This window comes from Podarcis erhardii, assembly GCF_964252035.2.
Source record: "Podarcis erhardii genome assembly, chromosome: 2".
Classification (NCBI taxonomy): domain Eukaryota; kingdom Metazoa; phylum Chordata; class Lepidosauria; order Squamata; family Lacertidae; genus Podarcis; species Podarcis erhardii.
This window is the reverse complement of record NC_138498.1, coordinates 80,992,487-81,010,429: the sequence shown is the minus strand read 5'-3', so window position 1 is coordinate 81,010,429 and position 17,943 is coordinate 80,992,487. Positions and strand designations below refer to the sequence as shown.

Here is a 17,943-nt window from a genome sequence, read left to right as displayed (position 1 = left end):
CTTTGAAAGTAGTCCTTGGGCTTGGAGCGCCCAGAGATGGAGCTGTGTTCGGAAGATGATCCCACACTGCTGCCGTGTCAATTTTACAGTGATTGAACTGAGCATCGTTCAAACTACCGTTGTTACATTTCTGCAGAAAGAAAGAAAAAACCCTGCCGACTAGGGATAAATCAGACACAAGATGTGTTTTGTCTGCTGAAGTTTCTTTCAGGTTTTATGAGACTGTAGTGACATACCAGAGAAGTTATGTCTCAGAATCACAGTTAGAAGGGACCATGAAGATCATCTATTCCAATGACCTGCAGGAATCATTTGCCCAATGTGGGGACCCTGAGATTAAGTCTCAAGCTCTACCAAGTGAGCTATCCCACCCGTTTAGGCAGGTCTCTGTACCCTGTCTTTTCATTTACAAATCCATAAATGAATTTTAGTTAGAGAGGAAAAAAGTGAATTAGAGGGCAGGAAAATGTGGAGAAGTGGAAGGATTCAAAAAAAGTCTGTGCTTTGCTAAGACCACTTTTTCTGTGCTTGATTTTTAAATTTTATTTTCTTGCTTGCCTCCCAGTTTGCTAAACAGATGTTTGCCTGTTCTGGGGTCTTTCAGACAAGCCTTTTTGCCTTGTGCCTGTTCAAGTTTGAAGTAGTTTGTGGCCATTTTTCTCTGAACTACTCCTTTGGGGATGCAACTTTAGCTCATGAACAATTTTCAACAAACTGAGCTTTTGCAGTGTGTGTGCGTGTAATAGTCTTTGTTTTGTATCTTTACCTATTCAGAATCAGGATTTCATTTTATTTGTTTTACCTTTCCATTTTCCTCTGGATTCTTCTGGATCCTAATCTTTGGATCCTAAATTCACCTCTCAGCTTTCACATGAGCCCAGAAACCCCTGTACCTTTGAATTTCTCTTTGGATAGGTAGCTATATATTTTTCTCTTTTCTTAATATTTAGGATAGGCTGCTATATAATTGTAATGTAGCAAAGCCTTTAATTAGTCTGAGCTGGTGGAAGTTCTGGGAGGCAAATTGAAGTAGAAATAATTGCTAACTTCATATGCCATAAGTTTTGCTTGTAATAATTGTATTTAATGCGTCAATATTTTCTTCTACAGTAGTTAAATTTTATATGCTAGTTAATTTTTCCATATAATCAGTTATTTTGTACCTTGCATATTTCCCCTTTCTCAAGATTCATTTATGCTAATATTTTTTATTAAACTGAAATGCATTCACTGGTTTTCTGCTAATATATTTGCAATAAATATTGTAATCTAAGTTCAGCCTCTGGGCATATCTGGTCACAGCCATTTTACCCACTTTTAAGGTTTTTCTATGGAATCACAGGCCATATTTTTTCTTCCATTTGCTAAAAAGAATGAAGAAGAGGAGGAGGATGTTTCTCATGTCAGATACTAAGGCCAACCACAGTTTTCCAGAATATGATTCAAACAGAATGAAATTTTGGAGGAATCTTCTGTGGGCAGAAGAGAATATGATACATTTTGGCTTGCTAAATGATAGGGGGTTCAGAAATGCATTTATTTTAGCTACTTTACATCATAAGGCATGATTCAGTTTTAACTCCAGTCAATGGATGGACTCTCACTAGATTAGAATCCAGTAGCACATGCATATATGGCTCTGTTATATATTTATAAGGCATTCAGAGCATTTTAAAACTGTGTGAAAGGTTTTGCATAGCTACCATCTTTTTTGGTGAACCAAGTAATAATGAGACTGAAGCCTGTCTCTTTCATCTGTAGGTTCTGTTTCTTGGTCACAGTAGAGGGTGACACAATGGGAACTGACATGTTATATATAATAGGTGCCTTTTAAGCTCCAGATGACTTTGGGCCTGCACACCTGAAGAAATCTGCCTGTATACTACAATCTTAGGAGACCTCTTCCAGGTGGCCCTGCCACCTGAGGAAAGGTGAATAGTAATGGGGGGGAAGCCCCATTTCCCCCCAGAAAAGCAGCTATGACCCCAACTCTGAGGTGTGTGTGTGTGTGTATTTGATACCAGATAAATCCCCTTTTATTATCCCAGATGTTTTCATTCTTAATTCATTATGTGCCTTTATATGCTGTGTCCTGGTTTTGTTGTGGTTTTTTCATGAATTTTATTTTGTAATTTTATTTGCAAGATGCCTTAGAAATAGTTCTATCAAAGTTAATCATATACTTCTTTACAACTAAAAATACAACAAAATTGCCTCAGAGGGTTGCCACTTCTTTTTTCAGCTGGCTTCGCTCCTGTGCCTTGAACGCTGGGCCAACACATAGAAATTTACCATCCATTTATCTCCATGCCAGGAAAACATTTCACCTGCTAAATTTATGTTCTCAGGCTGCCGTTGAAACACAGGAATGATGCCAGTAAAATAACAGCAGGAACCCTTTCTCTACTACATGTGCATCATGGATTACAATAGGTGATTCATATTTCATTAAACTGAATCCCCGCGCATTTTTTTTTTTTTTTTAAATCAGGATCAGGATCAAGTTCAAAGTATGGACAGAATTCAAAGGCATGGGCTTGTCTGGATTTTTTCATACTATCTAGCTCCTCTTGCCTAGCCTGGGTTTTCTCTCATCCAAGAGGGCACCATACAGAGCCCTTGAAATAGATGTGGTTAGGCTTGTCTTCAAAAATAACAATTTAGTTTAATGACGATTCCCTACATTGTAAGCCAACTGTACTGAAAAGCCAAAAACGTTTTATTTATTTATTTCAAAAGCTGGGTATGTTTGCAAAATTTCAACCAGATATCACATCACTTATGAAATGCAGCCCACTTTAAAGGAAGAAAGCAGTTAAAAGCACCACAAGTATTGTGCCGGCCGCACAGACGATACATGTTATAATCAAATGTAAAGGAAATGACTACTTCATCACACATAACAATTTTCACTCTGGTATATAAGTTGCATCAGAGGTTGGGTTTGCTATTTGGTTTCGTGTTTATTCCACCGCCTGCTTAAAGGCTGTATTTAGGGGAACACTATTAAATTTAAACCTACATAGCCAGTGTGGCAGAGTGGTTAGAAGAGTGTTGGACTAGGACCCAGGAAGAGCCAGGTTCAAAACATCACTTAGTCATAAAGCTCCCTGGGTGTCCCCCGGACCAAACACTATCTCTTACTAGAACTACCTCACAGAGTTCTGAAAGATAAAGAGTGGCTGGGGGCAAACCATGAGTTATGTTCAATGTAGTACCATGTAACACTTTGCACAAAGAAACGACTTCTACTTGTGCAAGAGGGCTTTCCCCCATCTCCTTCCTCAAGAGTGCCATATATCTGTGCCATTTTCAACTCAGTGGTCCTCCTAGCAGAACACTGTGCAAGGACACTGTCCACTGCTGCAGTGGATTCTCCCTCCCATCCTCCCACTGCACTCCCATGCTCACCCCCAAATTGGCTTGAAGAACATCCAAATCAGTGTACAGAAGGAGGAGAGGGGAGATCATCTCATCAGGCAAGCAGAAATGACTGCAATGAGAGGGTGATCTCCTCAGCGGTGTGTTGAATTGCTCCTTTTCTTCTGGGGGGAAAGTTTTGGGGATGGCGTGGGGCACATATGGGGGAAGGAGAGGGTGGAAAGTGCCATTGCACAAGCCTAAGTTGCTTCGCTTGTGCAGGTTTTTTAGCTAAATACAGCCCAGTATATGTTCCTTAGATGTTCTTGGAGGAAAGGTGAGGCATACAATAATTCAAATTAAAAAATACATATGAACAACAATCCATGATAGAATTAAACACACCTAAACCCATTGAAATCAATAGTTTAAACGTCTCTAAGTATGTCATGGATTATGGCACTGATTATATAGCTATCTGTAGAATTCACAACAAATGGTTCCTTGACAGCTGCTATATAGCTTACATCCCCAATCCAAAGCATATGTAGAAAGTAAGTCCCATGGAAATTTGCGGGGGTGAGGCATTGACATCTTAATATAATGGAGTAAAAAGTACCAATACAGATTTAGGTGGGAATACCATTTTTCAATGTTTCCCTAGATGTAAAAAGCTCTCTACCAGAAGAAATCTAGCAGAGCAGAGAAAGGTTCTGCAAGTTTTCTACTTGATGCAAATATTTACATGGTGAAGCAATAAGAAGAAATATATTTATAGGTCTCCTATCTTATTTCTATAAATCAATGTAGATTGGTGTATCAGGCAATACCAGGCCAGATTCTTGAACTGGATAGAGGAGTATTAATATCCAAATATATTTAGGTGATCCTACTCTGGGATATTCTGTATAGGAAAACTCATCATGTTGGTGTAATCTGAATGCCTGAGTGAAAAGGAAGAATAAAAACTACAGGCTGAGGCAAAGAGAAAGAGACACGGAAAGAAATGCAGAGAGAACATCAGGTGAATTTGGGGGAGGGAGTTCTAGAAGCAACAAGCACTAGGGGGTCCATCCCTCACTGATGCAGGACAGTGATTCAGGATGATTGTTGAAGTATTTAAAACATAAATACTTTAAACTGCATCTCTAGCTATGCTCAACCTGCATATCTGTAAATAAACTCAAATGTTGTTAGTGCAGGACAAAAATAGGTATAAAATAGAATTCCTGGATACCAAGATCCAAGTTTTGAGGAAGTACCAGTATAAAAATCACAAAACATGCAGTAAAGTAAAACATGGAAATTTAGGCTGTTAGACCATTAAAATATGTGCCCTTTAAAGTGAGCCCTTCACACATTTGATGAGTTAAAAATGGTTTACTTAGGAACTCTCAAAAGGTCAGATCCATGTGCTTTTCCATGCAGCAAAGGTTGCACAGACAGTAAAACTTGGCTTAGTTACAAAGTGGTTCCTAAATTATTGGTATAGGAACAAATCATTTAAATTATTGGTATAAGGTAAAGGGACCCCTGACCATTAGGTCAAGTCGTGGCCAACTCTGGGGTTGCGGCGCTCATCTTGCTTTATTGGCCGAGGGAGCCGGCGTACAGCTTCCAGGTCATGTGGCCAGCATGACTAAGCCGCTTCTGGTGAACCAGAGCAGCGCACGGAAACGCCGTTTACCTTCCCGCCGGAGTGGTACCTATTTATCTACTTGCACTTTGACGTGCTTTCAAACTACTAGGTTGGCAGGAGCTGGGACCAAGCAACGGGAGCTCATCCCGTCGTGGGGATTTGAACCGCCGACCTTCTGATTGGCAAGTCCTAGGCTCTGTGGTTTAACCCACAGCGCCATCCACATATAGTATCCAATAAAAGCCATGTAGACCTTCTCACACATTGAACTCTTCAGCTGACTGAAAAAAGAACAAAGGCTTGATTACCTAGTCCCTCCCAAGGTGAGCTAAGACTGGCAGGGCAGCTTACTCTATGGTATTAGCCCCTACATGCATTGATAAGACTTAATCATGTTGATTACCCCACAAATATGACAAAAGATCAGTAATTGCCTGGTGACATCTTTCATCACAGTAGGTGTTGCACCTCTGAAATGTTTCACTGATCACACTAAAGACTGTAACAATATTTCCCACCTGCCATCTGAAATAACACCTTCCATTCTGCCATCTCACTCTGCTGTATAGATATAGCCTTCATTCCAATCAAATAGGATTGGCAGGAAACTTTAAATTGGGCTCATTCACTGACCACTTATACTTGTCCTGGTTTTAACAGAATTACTTCTTCACAAGTGATGGTATTTTCCATAATGCTAATTGCATTTACATGAGAGTAAGCTACTAATTCAGTAGAAATTATTGTCAAATAAGGATGAAAAGGACAATATTAAACCTTACCTTTTCTTGGTCAGTCAAAGCTTCTGGTTTGTTTGTTGTTGTTTTTAACCTACATTTCTATTCCCCTTTAGTATCTCAAAAAGGAACCTTTCTCGGAGTTTCAGTACTATGCAAACCTTTTTAACAAATTATCAAATCATCAGTTGTAAAGCAGATTATTAGCCAACTAAACAAATTTCCATTGGTTAACAGCCTTAATCTAAAGTCAACAAACTTGATCCTAAGTCATGTGTTATGCTAGACTTTAACTAGGATACCAGTTGCTCAGCACACCTCTGGGAATATGCCCAATAATATCACTGACATATTAATGGGCTTGTACAACCTCAGGGCTAGTCATACATTAAAAAACAATTACAGTTTTAACATACTTTTGAATACAGGAGAAATAATGTCTCAATAGATCAAGGTATGGCAGACTTAAGAGAACTTGACTGTATTTAACTTGGAGCAATTTGCAACTTTACAGAGTGGATGCTTATTATGAAAAATAATTATGTTGCACTCCCTTTTCCAGTGACATCAAGCAACCACAGCTATGCAGTGTCCCAACATCCAATACACACTGTAGCCCTTATTGCCAGGGGAAATATTGTTCATAGTAACAGAGACCAACAGAATTCCTTCATCTCATCACCGTGGCTTTCTGGCACAGGAACAAGCAGCAGAGATCCTGTGACTGATGCAAATTATTTGCTCGTTAGGCAGTTGTAGTTTAAACGTAAAGTTCACATCCTCTGAGCACAATCATTTTATGCAGGTTAAGGGAGCTAACAAAAAGTTTGATTCCTTAAGGCATTTCCTGCATAAAAGGGGAAATAGAATATGAGAGAGAGAGGAGCTTCAAATTTGGTATCATTGAAAAGGCAAATTATTTGAAAGAGCAGGGCAAGGGAAGTTAAGCTATATTTTTATTCTACAAACATCTTTGGGAAAACATCAGGCTTTTCAACATACAGTATTGATTTTGGAGGCCATTCAACAATGTGTGTGTGTGTAGTATAATATAATATAATAACAAAACATTTCCTCTTCAGTTTTCCTTAGCAATTGTATATTTTAGGTGGCAAAAAAAGAGATCTGCTATACATGACATTTAGAGAGACAACCATTTAGTGTGTGTTTTCATGATTAAGGTACTACTATAGAATAAAACTGCTGCTGGAGAGGTGGTAGATGTTACTGCAGGGCTTAAGCCAGGAGGCCAAGGATCAGCCATAGAGCACTTCCAGGCTGTTGCTATTTTGAGGTAGAATTCAGTCACATTCTGGCAAATTCAAGCTGCACAATTAAAAGTGTTTTGTCACTCTTGCACAACAAACCCCCTCCCACCTCCCAAACTGGACTTTTTGCAATATGCAAAGTGATGCAAAGAAGGTAAATGCAAGCAAGCTCAGTTGAACTCAGTGGGACTTACTTTTAATGAGACATATTTCTAACTAGATCCCTTGTAAGCATGCAAACAACCTATAATCCTCCAGGTTTGAAATGTTGTGTGATATGAGACAGCCAATGCAGTGCTACTAAAGAGTTTAAATACTCTTAAACCTCCTGACTGCTTTGGTCTGATCTAAAATCAGAATTCCAACTAAACACCAGGAAGAACTTTCTGACAGCAAGAGCTGCTCAACAGTGGAACAGACTCCCTCTGGAGGTGGTGGACTCTCCTTCACAGGAGGTTTTTAAGCAGAAGCTGGATGGCCATCTGCCTTGGATGCTTTAGCTAAGATTCCTGTATTGCAGGGGGTTGGATTAGATGACCCTTGGTGTCCCTTCCAACTCCACAATTCTATGATTCTAAGTATTCCTATTTGCTTTCTTGCAACCAAAATAAATTATCCTAACCTCTACAATTATCCTAACATGCTGTAGGGGTGAAATCATAGACTGAGGTGAGCTTAGGCAGACAACACTGAATATTTCTTGAAGAAAACAGAAGTTCAGATCTCTTTCATCTCATAATAAATTAACATATATTACTATAATAATACTATTGTTATCTCTGAAGATTGGCGTTCACAATTTCATAACATTCAATGGCTAATTCAAGTAACTGACCCAAGTAAAGATGTGTACTAAAACATTCTGTAAATCCCTTTATTTCATTTAAATAACATTTTTGAAAAAGATATTTCTGGTTCTTGTACAGGCCACAAGTCTCATTTCTCCACATCAGCGAGGAACAATAACCTCAGCATTTTCTAAAATTGAGACTTTTTTACTCTCAACACATGCCACTGGATTCTGTATGAGATATGCTAAGTATAATTTTTGTATTTTGAATTCTGGGTTTAAAGTAGAATGTGAGTTGAAATGTTACAAAACTGCCAAGTTTTCTCTCTTCCAGGAAGAGTAATGAAAAATAAATATTCCTTTTCACTTTCTACAACATATGAATAAAGAGTATGTATTCATTATATTTCTGGATGTTTCTCAAGACTGTTTCAGATATCAGATCATATGACACTATAAAGTGTCTTCTACCTCTGCCTACAATCATAAACAAGAAACAAGCTTGCACATGAACAAGGTCCATGCCATGCTTGCCAAATGGGACTAGATTGCTCTGAAACTGATCCAAAAATGTCAAACTTTTCCTATAGTCTATATATCTATCAAGAAATACCATTAATGAAAAATAGTTACTGTCCAATAAACAAATTTTCTGTAAGAGCATAACACTGAATGTTTCAGAGGTAGGGAAGCCTCTTCTAGTTTGGTTACATTAGATGTAAAGCATTCATCTGTAAGGGGGCAGTCAGGGGGGAAAATGGCTTCTCTCTCATGGTTGCCAAATACACTCTTGGTTGTATATGCACTGATAGTTTGCTTCATGCAACTTTTTGGTAGTTCTAGTCATAGAAGAGCCTAACTGAAGCTAATTGAATAGAAACAATTATCTCTGAATGCCCCAAAATCCAACTATCCAACTATTCTGGACAACAATCATACAAGAAATATACAAAATAACTAAGCAAGTATTAGACATCACCCCAGAACTGGCCCTACTAAACATCTTCCAAGATAATGATGCCCACTCACATCATAAAGAGCTCATAACCCACCTACTCTCAGCAGCCAGAAATATCATAACCAGACACTGGAGAGACCTATCAGGAGTAAGCATGGGCCGTTGGTATCAAATAGTATGGGAAACAGCCTTACTAGAAAAACTAACCAATAACTGAAACTGACAAGGGGACAAATAGAAGAAGACACCTTCACCCCAGTATGGCTCCCCTTTATCACATACACAGCCCAAGAAGACAACGACAATAATCCACCAACAGCATCCAAATCAATATGGCTAACCTGATACAAAAACACCCACCTACCAGACTCACACATAAAAGCAAAGTTCACCACAGCCAATCACAAAGAAACGACCACACCCTAGGCCAACCCCAACCTCTCTCACCACCAAAGCAACACAAGTGAATAGTAAAGAGAACCTGCACAAGCGACCCTGACACAAAATCCCACGCATACACTAAGTAAAACAGAAACATCGCCACTTGACCCCACCCCCACTCACCATGCCCCCCTCCACCTCTTCCCCCCTTTTCTTCCTAATGTAACACTAATGTCTCAACACATGAAACTGATCTGTAGAAAATGTAACTTGAAAAAAGAGACATTGCACATACTTTCGTAAACCAATAAATCTTTAATAAAAAATATGTTCTTTAAAAAAGAAACAATTATCTCAGATTCTTCTGGCTCTTCAAATCCAGTCTTTCATTTTCCCAGACAGTTGCTGTTCTCACAATAGCTTTGGCCCACCAAAGGTGGCCCAGGTCAAGCAGCTGGTCTCTTTCCACATCTAGCATCCCCATCAAGTCTACTGGGTACCAGTCACTACAGGGTGGGCCTATTTTCACAGTGTAGGACAGGGGTCAGCAAACTTTTTCAGCAGGGGGCCGGTCCACTGTCCCTCAGACCTTGTGGGGGGCCGGACTATATTTTTTGGATGGGTAGTGCAAGAGCACCACAAGCCCCAGTGGCTGCTTACCAGTGTCTTGCGAGCAGCAGGGGCTGGCGGCAGGATGATGAGCGGCGCACAAAAGGGCTTCAGAGAGGGGCTGCTTTAAATGGCAGCCACTCGAATGCTGCTGCTGCTGCTGGGACCAACAAAGCCCAGCCCCCTTCCTCCTCTAGGCAGGGCAGGGAGAAGCCAGGAGGAGGGAGAGAGGGAGGAGGAGGAGGTGGTGCCGTGTGAGGGAGAGAGAGAGAGAGGGAAAGAACGCACACGCTGGTGACCCATGCGGCAATTCCCGGACTGTCCGTGGGCCGGATCCAGAAGGCAATTGGGCCTGATCCAGCCCACGGACCTTAGCTTGCCGACCCATGGTGTAGGACATGAGGATGAGGGACAGTAATTGGCTCAAAAGGTGCCAGTATGTTTATGTAAAAACAAGGATGTGGTGCCAGGTCCAAGAAGGGCTAGAGATTGCTTTACAATGAACCAGTTCTTGTTCACAATACTTTGGCTAGAGACACATTCTGAGATGCATCAAAAGATGTCAGGACTAGACTGTAAATCCCAAACCCTGATCTTGGTTTGGCTGGAAGATTTGAACTACAAACAAACTCCACACAAAAGCTAAATCAAAGCCGTCTGGGACAGTTTGGTTTCTGATTTCAAACCCTTACGTTCTCAAGTCCTTGGATCTGGAAGTTTTGGTGTGTGGTTTGGGCCTTTCCCCCATAAATTACCTCCTCTTGGCCATGCTAGCTTTTGCTTACCGAGTTCACAGTGATATATCAAAAGAGCATTTACTCATTGTCTTTTTTAAAATAGGAAGCTTATAGACATTAAAATACTTTTGGAAATCAAATGGAAGCTGCAGTTCTGATCAAGAGTGGGTTACAAATAAGCACATATATTATATGACCAAGCTATATGGTTCCCTAAAAGAGAATATTGAAAAGAGAAATATTGGAAAGAGAACAGTAGCATTTATGCCATTTCAAAGCAGCCCCAAATATCTGATAGACTGACTCCTTCCCTACAGACTCCTTTCAGTATTATAAATAAAGAATTACTTTTTAAATTATTGTGTGTTTGGTTGGTTGGTTTGTCAAACTGAAGCCATTACAAAAGATAAAATACATAAAGCAGAATAAAAAGAGAATAAAATGCATTGCACAATTATTAAAATCAGACATACTGGCCGATAAGAGTTTGTTCCCCTGAAGAATTTAACTTATCAATCCCACAAACATTTCTGCTCGAGTCCCTGCAAATAGGCACAATTTGGCTTGGTCAAATTCTTACAACCCTAATTCTTACATTATTATGTGATATTCATCTTGAGAGCAGAGAGCTTCTTGTAAAATAGAAATAGAAAGGAAGGATAGAGATGCTCCAAATTAGTGATGGGAAATCTGTGGCACTCCAGTTACTACTGGGCTCCAACTCCCACCAGCCCCACCCAGTATAACCATTGGCCATGAATGATTGAAGTTAGAGTCTACCAACATCCAGATGACCATAGGTTCACCATTCCTGTTCAAAATAAATATATTTCATAAGCTTGAGATATTTCATGCACAGTGTGTAAAAGAGAGTATGCTGCTGAACCTTAAAGAAAGATGTAGAAGACAATACTGTATTTGGGACATGTATGGCTGGTAAAACTCCTTCATAACTATGAAAAGTAGTGAAGCAGAGACCCTTCTTGGCCATTCCTCCTTCTAGTGTAGTACTTCTATATTCTACATTTCCACAAGATCAGGATGTCAGATGATTGTAAATGGCAAATCCATGTAGCGGTTATGTAAGGAGAAATGCTTCCAGAAATCCAACAGAAAACAATTGCCCTAAGCAAGGAGCATTCTGTTATCTTGGCTATATTCTTCCATGTCTAGTATTTTGCACACAAATTGCAAAGTCTTAAACTTAAAAAAAAATATTTTTCCTACCTATTGCAAATTAGTACTTAATTTGGCTCTTATGGGATACTTCAAGATGTTTTATTACCACAATTGTTAATTGCTCCAGCTAGAGAACAACATTCTCTTTCCAGTGCATCCTAGTTTCCAATTGCCCCGAGAACCTTGAGTAAGTGCCATATTTCTCCTCATTTCCACAAAGTCTAATCATTACTGTGCATACAAAGCTGGGATTGTTTGGTAGGCCAGCTTATTTCATTTCACTTTGCCAGAGCCAAGCTAAACACCAGTTTTATTCACACAAAGTTGAAATAGTGGCACCAATGAATGAGGAAGAAAAATAGTTTCACTCACTTGGTTTTACACTTTGCATGAGGTTTACATATTCGCAGCTCTCTGTGTGCTTTGCTGCAATTTTGCTTTCAATTCGACAGTCTGGATTGCATTTGAAATGAAAAATGTCAACCTTCTAAAGAAAATGTCTGACTTTGAGCAACAGAACAGGTTTTAAAATCATTTGGTTAATGGGTTTGAGAAACGCAGCACCCTTGTGGGTTCCTCTGAACGCAGAGCTGCTCTGAAAACCTGCTAGGATGCCCCAGGTCATATAGAGTACAGATAGAAAGTGGAAAGTCACTAAGTTGAATTCACTGGCACTTAAGACTTTTTCCTAGACTTGCTCCTGCAGCTGAAACAGCAGATGAGACAAAGGGAACAGCTGAGAGAAATGAAACCATAACCAGCAGCCATCCAATGGCCATAAAGAGGTTTTATTTATTCATTGCATTTATATACCACACCTCCAAGGAGCTCCTGGTGGTGTAAATGGTTCTCTGCCTCCACATTTAATCCCCACAACAGCCCCCTGAGGTAGGTTAGACTGAGAGGCAGTGACTGGCCCAAGGTCACCAGGTGAGCTTCATGACCAAGTGGGGACTGAACTGTGCTCTCCCAGATCCCAGTTTAACACTCTAACCATTACACCACACTGACAGAAGAGCCACAGGCAGAAGAATGGTCATCACCTGACTCTCCATAGCCACTACCAAGTATGAGTGACACCCACTTAAGGTATGGAAGAAAATTCAAACCCAAAGAGTGGAAGGACTATATCACACAGAAGAAGCAATAAAATATCCAGGGATATTTTCATTTAATACTTACTGTTGGAGATAATAAAATATACACAACCCCTTTAAGGGAAACAGCTGTGACCCAGGAGAGGTGTGGTCTGACTGGAATAAGTTATTACTACTCTCTGCAGGGCTCCCAGACCTCATCAAAAATAGTGTTTTGTTCTACCATTCACTCAGCTGGTAGTGAGTTTCTATGTGGACGGCAGATGATCATACAGTAACTAACACAGTCAGCCTGGGTTTCCTGGGTTTCCTGATGGTAGTGTGATGGTAGTGTGACCTGCCCACTCATGAGGCAAAGTGAGGTGACTGCCTCAGGTGGCAGGATCTACAGGGGAAGCAGATCCAACCTCCAAGAAATGCAGCTGCAGTGCACCCCTTGGAGGCTGGATTTTCCACTTCCTCAGCCCCCCACTATACTAGCTGCCTTACCAGCACCCTCTCAGTGAATAGGGGGCATTGCTGGTCTCCTATTTGATATTGATCTTTAGTCCCTCCTGCCTTGCTCCTGATGCAGATCTTCGCTCCCCTCTTCCCTGGTAGAGGCAGGGCACCATTTTGTGGTTCACCTCAGGTGCTAAAATGCATTGGGCCAGCCCTGCATGTGAAAAACTAAAAATGGAGGGGTTCTTCTTCAGTTTGTCTCTGGATGATGAAGTTAAACAGAGCAACTCGTCCCTGGGACCCCACTTACTTCTCCCAGACTGAAGGGTTTGGAACAATACCAGTCCAACCTGAAGCATAGCCAATATGGCGCACAGAGAAGAACCTTGACAAGGGCCATTTCTTCAAAAAGTATTGCTGCACCATTCAGAAATTTATGTGATCCTCTGTCCCACCATAGTACCACTGGAAATTGATGGCTTCACCCTTCTTGACTGTTCAACAGTATTACCTACTCTGGCATCCCTATTTTTCTGGTGCTGGGCTTCTCAAGTAAGTGGCTCCTGTCTTTTTCTTCCATGTTTTCTTAAATATTCTCCACGTTTATAAGGTGTAGTTGGTTTTTTTAAAAAATGAAATCTAAACCTCGGGATTCCAGAAAGAGTCCTCATAAGAAAAACACTCTGGGGATTATGTGTGGCTTATTTCTTCCCACCACTCATGCAATCTAAACACCAATTAATAACTCTGCTTTCCAGGTTCATTTATTTAATAGTTTATAGGGAAAGGCAGAAATATTATATAGTGAATTTTACCCCAGAGATCTCCATGCTTACAAGACTCGCCTCCTTATGCAGCTGCATAGTATTTTGCCTCAGAATGGGACCATAGGTGCAGGATCCTGGGGGCTATGGCACTTTGTCCCATCCCCCCAGTGCTTTTTTTGAGGGAGGTATGCCCTCTCAATGTTCAGAGGGCATTTGGCTTTGCCCCCAGCTCCTTGTGACATTGCATTTGCAACATCAGGACATCACATCAGGCCCTCTCAATCATCTTGAGAAGTTGGCACTTCTGAATGGGACACTTACAGAATTGGCATCTTCTTGCTAGGCTGATGAGACCTAAAGCTACCAGCCTTAACTGGAACCTCTCCCTGACCAAATACAGTTTTTACAACAGGATTTGACCCTTTTTATATCTTATATATTTATATTTATTGTTCTGCTTTGTCCTTGACCATATTCAACACTTAACCATATTTTCTGGAGGTCAACTGACTGAGTTCCTTGACCACTTGCTGTACCATATGTTCCTCCTATAGGCTCACTATCTGTATGACTGCATTACCAGTACTTGGAAAATTCAGTTCTAAAAGAAACTCCAGTTTCAGTTCACCCACACCAAAAAGGAATTGTTTCCCATTCTAGTTCACCTGTTCCAGAAAGGAATTAGTTCCTATTCAAGTTCTTCCCATCCGAGAAGGAACTAATTGCATTCCAATTCAATTCACCTGGTCCTCAGCATGTGTTTTTTTTTTCAGCTTTCAGAATTTTACAATCTGCTCTGCTGAAGTATAAAATATATTTAAGAATAAAGAAGACATCAAAACAAAACATACACTGTAATGCGAACAATAGCTTTATTTATTTTTCACAACAAGTATGATCTTTAAGCTTAAACAGCAGCATCAATTTTCAGATGGGTAAAAATGGTAAATGCAGTGGCCACAATCAAACACAGAGTTAAGTTCAATTAAACTTCTTTGTATATATGTAAATTGTTAAATTAAAATGGAATGGAATTTTTAAAAATTAAGTTCCACCGCAAAAGGAGTTTAGTTCACATGCTGTTCACCTGGAAATTATAAGAACTACTTGCAGGTATAATTCATACATTTATAATTAATCCAGGGAATTAGTTAATCTGAGTTAGTTCATTCTAATCACTGTGCATTACACATCGTGGGGAGTAGGTTGAATTCCATTCCCAATCAAAGTCAGCTCATAAATGAAAATGATTGCCATATTTACAAATACTACTAAAATGCAGCAAAACAGATTTCCTTTGGACTCCTTGAAATAAAATGCAACTCATTTCCACTGACATATAGACATTTGTATTGCCACTGAACCATTTCTGTAGCTGGAGGGATATTTATTTATCAAGCATGTCAGAAATGATATTTAAAGGAAAGATTTGTTTCCATAAATAGTGATCATCTTGATGTTTTAATAGCTCCATGAAACATTCTTTAAATTGGAGTATGGAGAAACTGTGGAAAGATGGTTGTGATTTGTATCATTTCAAAAAGCAAATCATTCTTCAGCAAATAACGGTTACTTATAAGTGCCAACCTATCGTCTGAAATGGATGAAAGAGATTTATTTGAATTAATATGTTTTCATTCAGGCCCTGGAAGAACAAGGCTCGTATGCATAAATGTTTCAATGGATGCTTCTTCAGCAAAATGCTGAAACCACATGTTTCCCTTTAAATTGTGTGACCAAAATTCAGTGTGTAATGTTGCTCACCACCTGGGAGAACAAATTTTTATTTGACGCCTGCAGTGGCATACTTACAAACTCTTGCAGAGGCCTATTCTTGCTTTTTCCACAGGGTCAAGTTCTTTCATACTCCAGATAGGAAGCTGAACTCTAGAACTGGATGAAGAGGGTATATGATACCTTTGTCATTCTGATTGTGTGTTCATCCATCCATTTACTTCTCATGAACTATGTTGCTGGTACAAGTGGTCTTGGTTTATCAGGTCTAGCTTACCATGCTTATACCCAGTATTTGCAGTGCTTATTGGGTCTCCTTTTTTATTCTGGTAAGTTTTCGAAGGATCCCGCCCTCAAATCAATATGAGTAGCTCACAGAAAATACTATTTGGTTCTATTCATTCCTTGGATAGCCGCTTCTCCCCACTACTGCTCTTTGTTAGGATAATATTGACATGACCCACCAGTGCTGGATTTACATATAAGCTAAACAAACTATAGCTTAGGGCCCCACTCTCTTGGGGCCCCCAAAACATTTAAAGGAAAAGAAACTGGATGTACATTTCCAAAATATAAGATAAAAAAATAAAACCTACATACAGCAACAGTGTTTTGTGCTGTGTAGGCTCCTATTTGTTATGTGCAAATGCTTTAGATACCTATTAGGTCCATAAATTACCATATAGTATATATTCAACAAACAAAAATAACAGTGACAATTTGCTGCTGACAAAGGACAGCTGGACATATAAAGGGCCCCATTACCTTCAGTAGTTTAGGGCCTCATCAAACCTAAATCCGATCCTGTGACCTGCTAATAACTCCCCACATGCAGAATTAAATTTGACGAAATGGCATTCTGTGTGAGTTTACTATTTTCTGACTTACTTATTTATACCTCACTTTCCACTTAAAATAACACTCAAGCAGCTTACAAAAATTAAGACAACACAAAAATAAATATATATAAAAGCAGCTGCCTAAAAACATCAAACAATTGCAGTAGCATTCACATCGTCTTATATTTAAAGTATTTATCAAATGCTGGGGTCAGGCTTGGGGAGGGTAGGTATCTAAAAAATGCTGCCTCCAACTCACCTTTTCTCGCCACTTCTGGTTTTGCCATTGCAGCCATCTTCCTGCCAGCAGTTATGCAGCTCTTCTCAGTGGCTGCCAGCCATTTTGTTTCCATCTAGTAGTTCTTTCAGAATTGTTATGTGAGGCAGTGGTCGGGGCGGGGGGGGTGTAGCCGCCATGAGAGAATTGCTGCTGTCAATAAATCTGGTCAAATTTCATCTTCACACCCCACCCCCCCAAATTGTTAACCATTTTCACCATCTGTGAATGGGAAAATGAAATTGGTGGGTGCATTTCAGCTCAGCCTTAGCATGAGTGAACACAGCAGACTTTTCCTGGTGCTTAAAGCACAGTAATGATAGTATCAGGCAACTTTTCCTGAGGAGAAAATTCCACAGCAGAGACTCCATCACTAAAACATCCCTCTCACTGATTGCTACCACCACCTGTTCCCACCACAAACCCATCATCAGTCTAGTATTCTTTCCTCGAAGAAAAAGGGGCTGTTCTGGAACTTCCTAGCATTTAGGGAAGTAAGAAACACAAAATAAAGGATTTGATGTTCATGAAACGTTCAGTCTGAAAGATCAGTAGCAATTTTCCCCGCTCCATACTAAAACATTTCAAAATCAGACATCCAGGCAGAAAGAGGGTCAGCCTCTGCCTTCATCTGAAATAGCAACTTAAACAAATATAAGGTAACTTTTTTGTATATAAAGGCACACAGGAAGCAGAGGAGGGCAGCCCAGAACAGCTGACCCAACCTCCCAGTTGCACTTTTGCCACAAGAAAAGGTTAAAAACCATACCCACTTGGCTGTTATACAAATAACTTTGTTTCAACACAGTATGTAGGTGAATAAAAGAGACTGTGTATGCATGGGGAAAATAAATGTGATGTTAATTATTAATTTTGACAAGTCTATATTTCTTCATAATTTTTTTTTCAGGGCTAAAGTTTCAGGAGGGAGGAGGAGGAGAAACCTTGAAGCTGAATGAGTCCCACTTGTGGCTTGGACTCTCACTGCTCAGCATACAATAAAATGGGTTGTGTTATGAAAATAGGTTGTGACAGACCATGGTGAAACCATGGTGAGTGTGGTCTCGTTTGTGTAATAAAGGGGTTTGCAAATGTGGTATTAAAACGGGGAATCTATAAATGCAAAGTAA

General features: G+C 39.9%; 1 long non-coding RNA gene across 3 annotated transcripts in view; it reads right to left on the bottom strand.

The window, feature by feature from the left end:
* The window catches only part of LOC309334538, a 31,217-nt gene extending 13,782 nt beyond the window's left edge, over positions 1-17,435 (bottom strand). Inside the window, exons 1-3 of one of the 3 annotated variants that reach the window (XR_014153149.1) lie at positions 16,796-16,915; positions 15,776-15,856; positions 14,861-15,557 (exon numbers count right to left, since the gene is read on the bottom strand). This is a non-coding gene — a long non-coding RNA (uncharacterized lncRNA). Of the gene's footprint in view, positions 1-14,860; positions 15,558-15,775; positions 15,857-16,795 lie in introns of those variants that run through there. The other 2 variants (XR_014153147.1, XR_014153148.1) reach the window with 2 other exon arrangements.
* Positions 17,436-17,943: the final 508 nt, after the last annotated feature.